The sequence below is a fragment of the Gossypium arboreum genome, chromosome 2 (assembly GCF_025698485.1).
Source record: "Gossypium arboreum isolate Shixiya-1 chromosome 2, ASM2569848v2, whole genome shotgun sequence".
In the NCBI taxonomy this organism is placed as follows: Eukaryota; Viridiplantae; Streptophyta; class Magnoliopsida; order Malvales; family Malvaceae; genus Gossypium; species Gossypium arboreum.
This window is the reverse complement of record NC_069071.1, coordinates 41,474,263-41,479,030: the sequence shown is the minus strand read 5'-3', so window position 1 is coordinate 41,479,030 and position 4,768 is coordinate 41,474,263. Positions and strand designations below refer to the sequence as shown.

Genomic DNA, 4,768 nt, shown 5'->3' with positions numbered 1-4,768 from the left:
ATAAATAACATTAAATTACTTAAAATGAAAATTATGTTACTACATTTACTGATGAACTTACCTCAGTACAAAATGTTAGAAATCGAGCCTATTCCTCGTAAACTTTATTTTCGCTCGATCACGACTCGAATCTCGTTTCTCTTGATAATTAACGCTTGAAACTGTTGAAACCCTAGCTATGGTGACAAGCAAAATTCAGCAGTGCTTATGGAGAAGATGAGTCCATTTTTGTGTTATTTTTCCCTTTTTAATGACTATATTTACTAAATGACAAAAATGCCCTTAATGCCTTTCTTTGTAATTTTTCATGTACAAGCCCCTTTTTATCCAAAATTTTAGAAATTGGTTAAATTGCTATTTAAGACCTCCTAATTAATATTCCAAAGCAATTTCATACTAAAAGCTTCTAGAATGCAAGTTTTGCAACTTATTCAATTTAGTCCCTAATTTCAAATGAAGCACTTTATGCATAGAATTTCTTCACGAAATTTTCACACAATCATGGAATCATAGCATAGAGCTCAAAATAATTATAAAATAATTATTTCTATCTAGAATTTGTGGTCTCGAAACCACTATTTTGATTTGGCCCTAATTCGGGATATTACAACTCTTCCCCCTTTAGGGATTTTCATCCTCGAAAATCTTACCGGTAAACAGGTGTGGGTATTAATTCCTCATAGTTTTCTCGGGCCCCCATATAGCCTCTTTTACTCCGTGCTTTTGCCATAATACTTTCACGAGAGTGATACTTTTATTTTTTAGTTGCTTGACCTCCCGAGCTAAAATATTAATCGGTTCTTCATTGTAAGTCATATCCAGTTGTAGCTCAATTTCCGTCAATGAAATTACATGTGAAGGATCCAAACGTTACTAACGTAACATAGATACGTGGAACACTTCATGAATCTTCTCTAATTCAGGTGGTAATGCTAACCGATATGCTACCGATCCAACTCTTTCAATTATCTCATACGGTCCGATAAAACGCGGACTCAACTTGTCTTTTCGACCAAATCTAATAACTTTCTTCCATGGAGACACTTTTAAAAATACCTTATTGCCGACTTGAAACTTGATTTCTTTTCGTTTCAAATCCGCAGATAAATCGTAATTTATACATATTTTTACCCCATGTTTAACGCATTTTATGGATGATTTTCCATAAGAATTGGTGAATTCGATGCTCCTAATGCTTTAATTTCATGTTTTATACTTAGGAGAGCATAGGAGAGCGAAAGGAATGAGAAACGGCTAAAAATGGAGAAAATGGGCCAAAGTACGAAATCAACATGGCCTGGACCTCCTCACACGGGCAAACCACACGGCCGTGTCAATTTGGCAGAATCGAAGCCCGACTCACAGGGGTATAGCACACACCCGTGCCATTCTAACAGGCTTGAACACGGCCTAAAGTAATCGCACACGGGCGTGTCACCGGGGCGTGTCCCTGTCGAGCCCAAGTTGAGTCCAATTCGGAAAAGGCCACTTTTAAGGGCTCATAGGCATTCCAAAGCCTATACATACACCCTAGAGGAGGAAGAAAAGGGAGATGGAGAAGGGGGAGTAAGGAATTACTCCAAGGAAGCCGATTGATCCATCTCGGAAGTCGGATTCATCATCAAGACTGAAGATCTCTCCTCAATTTCCCTTCAGGAGTTTTGGGTTTTCTTTATGTTTTGTATTCTTTATTCTTCTGAGATGTTTTCGTATTTAGTTATGAACTAAAACCCCTAAATATCTAAGGGGAATGAAACCTAAGACGAATTATTATTTTCTGAATCGTATGATAAATATTTAACTTGTTCTTAATTATGTGTTCTTAATTCTTGTTTTGCTATCCCAGGATACTGATTCAAGACATGCTCTTATTCAGAGGAGGAATAGACCCTGTCTAAGAGTACTTTTGTCATAATTAAGCGGAGTTGATTGCGCGCCTAGAAATAGGGTGACAAGATTTTGCTAGATTAGGGTGAAACCTAATAAGGGGATCCATAGATCGAGTTAATGCAACCCTAGAGTGTTAATTAGAGAAAAGTCTTGGTTATTCAATCTAGGGATTAGACGTTATTAGTCTTGAATAGGGATAATAACATAACTTAGGGATCTCTACGGAACAAGTTGAATGAATAAATCGTTCAATTCGTAGCCAGAATAACAAGTAAAGTCTAGGTGGATTTTTCCTTAGGTATTGTCTTAAGTCAATCGATTCTTCCCAAAAGCAATTCCCCAATTCTTTTTACTGTGTGTTCTTAGTTTAAATAATTAGTTAGTCAAAACAAAAACCTCTTTATTCTTAGGCTAGATAATAAAAAGACAGTCATTACTAGTACTTTTAGTTCCTTTGGGTTCGACAATTCGGTCTTGCTAAAACTATACTACTGTTCAATAGGTACACTTGCCTACATCACGATAATAGTTAGTTCAAGAACAAGTAATTATAAATATTTAAAACCTATCACGAAATAACGCGATCAAGTTTTTAGTGCCGTTGCTGGGGAACTAAAATATTAGGAATGCTAAATTTTTATTACTTTAGCCATTTATTTTATAGTTTATGACTAGAAGAAACCTGTCGGGACTATTACTTTTTGATGAAGAAATCGATCGTACAGTTCGTAGAAACCAAAGAGAAATAAGGCACAGCTTAAGATACACGAAGAACGAGCAAGAAAACCATACTCAACCCCCAACCGAAGAGATGGCTGAAAACCAAGGCAATTAGCTACCTCCTACAATTGTGGTTAATCAAAATCCTGCTCCACGCACTATGTATGACTATGCTAAACCTTCTTTAACAGGAACTGAGTCAAGTATAGTTAGACCTACTATTGCTGCGAATAATTTTGAACTGAAACCTAACACAATTCAGATGATACAGCAGTTTGTTTAGTTTGATGGTTTGCAGGATGAGGATCCCAACACTCACTTGGTGAGTTTTCTGGAGTTTTGCAACACTTTCAAAAGTAATGGCATTTCTGATGATGCCATTCACCTTTGGTTATTCCCTTTTTCACTGAGGAACAAAGCTAAATAGTGGTTGAACTCGTTACCACGAGGGTCTATCACTACTTGGGAACAAATGACCGAAAAATTTTTACTAAAATATTTTCCGCCGGCTAAAACGGCTAAGTTATGTAATGATATCTCTTCTTTTGTGCAGATGGACTTAGAAACACTTTATGATGTATGGGAGAGATAAAAGGATTTATTGTGAAGGTGCCCTCACCATGGGTTACCTCTATGGCTGCAAGTTCAAACGTTCTACAATGGTGTGAATCCCTCGACAAGACAGATGATTGACATAGCTGCTGAAGGAACCATCAACAACAAAACACCCGAAGAGGCTTATGAATTTATTGAAGAAATGTCACTGAATAACTATCAGTGGCAAGTCATGAGGTCTAAGACAACAAAAACAGCAGGCGTTTATAACGTCGACTCAATTACTATGCTGTAAAATCAGGTAGAACTTCTCAATAAAAAGATTGATGGTTTACTTGGTTCTACGCAGGTACATCTAGTAATGAGGTGTGACTCAAGTGGAGGATGTGTGCATATAGAATATCAATCCTTCAATCCTACAACCGAAGAGGAACAAGTCAACTATATGGGTAACAATAACTTTAGATCTCAAAATGACCCATACAGTAATACTTACAATGCAGGTTGGAGGAACCACCCAAATTTCCCCTGGGGTGGTCAAGGGAATCAAAAGCCACAAAATCTTCAGGGTTTTCAACAGCCACCTTATCAACAAGAGAAGAAATCGAACCTTGAGGAGATGTTCTCTAAATTCATCTCGGTGTCAGAAACCCGTTTCCAAAATACTGATACAGCACTTAAAAATCAACAAGCATCGGTCCAAGGACTCGAAACCTAGATAGGCTAGCTATCCAAACTAATCTCCGAATGACCACAAGGTAGCTTACCAAGTAATACTAAACCTAACCCAAGGGAACACCTCAACGCAATTAGTACTCAAGATAAGGAATGATTCATTGCGCCTGAGCCAGAATTGATACAAGAAACTGTGGTGAGCAAAGATAAAAGTGAGGTACGTCATAGCAAAACGGTGAATGAAGAATATAAACCTCGTGTCCCGTACCCTAACGTGACAAAGAAAGACCGCTCAGACGAACAATTTGGTAAATTCTTTAAACTTTTGAAAAAATTACATATTAACTTACCGTTTATTGAAGCTCTATCGCAAATGCCAAATGTAATGAAATTTTTAAAAGAGCTTTTAGTAAATAAGCGAAAGTTGGACGGAGCGTCGCATGTGGAACTAAACGCAGTCTGCTCAGCTATTCTACAGAATAAGCTACCCCACAAATTGAAAGATCCAGGGAGTTTTACAATTCCTTGCTTAATTGGTAGTTTAGATATAAATCATGCATTAGCTGATTTAGGGGCTAGTATTAACGTCATGCCATACAAAATGTTTAAGCAACTAGGCTTGGGAAACCTAAACAAACTAGGATGAGCATTCAATTGGCAGATAAAACTATAAGATTTCCTAGGGGTATTATTGAAGATGTACTAGTGAAAGTCAATAAATTTATATTTCCCATTGACTTTATTGTTCTAGACATAGAAGAGGATAACAACACTCCCTTAATTTTAGGAAGGCCCTTTTTAGCAACTGCTAAAACCATCATTGATGTTGGCATAGGTGAACTCACATTCCGGGTGGGAGACGAAACAATCACCCTTCAAGCTCACAATTCTGGCAACACATTAGGAATTGAAGGTGATCATCTAAACC

At 37.3% G+C, this 4,768-nt stretch overlaps 1 non-coding gene across 1 annotated transcript; it reads right to left on the bottom strand.

Annotated features, from left to right (window-relative positions):
- Window positions 1–3,130: 3,130 nt before the first annotated feature.
- On the bottom strand, window positions 3,131–3,237 carry LOC128289982 (small nucleolar RNA R71). Its single transcript, XR_008279622.1, has one exon. It is a non-coding gene; the product is annotated as a small nucleolar RNA R71 (small nucleolar RNA).
- Between the last annotated feature and the right edge of the window lie 1,531 nt (window positions 3,238–4,768).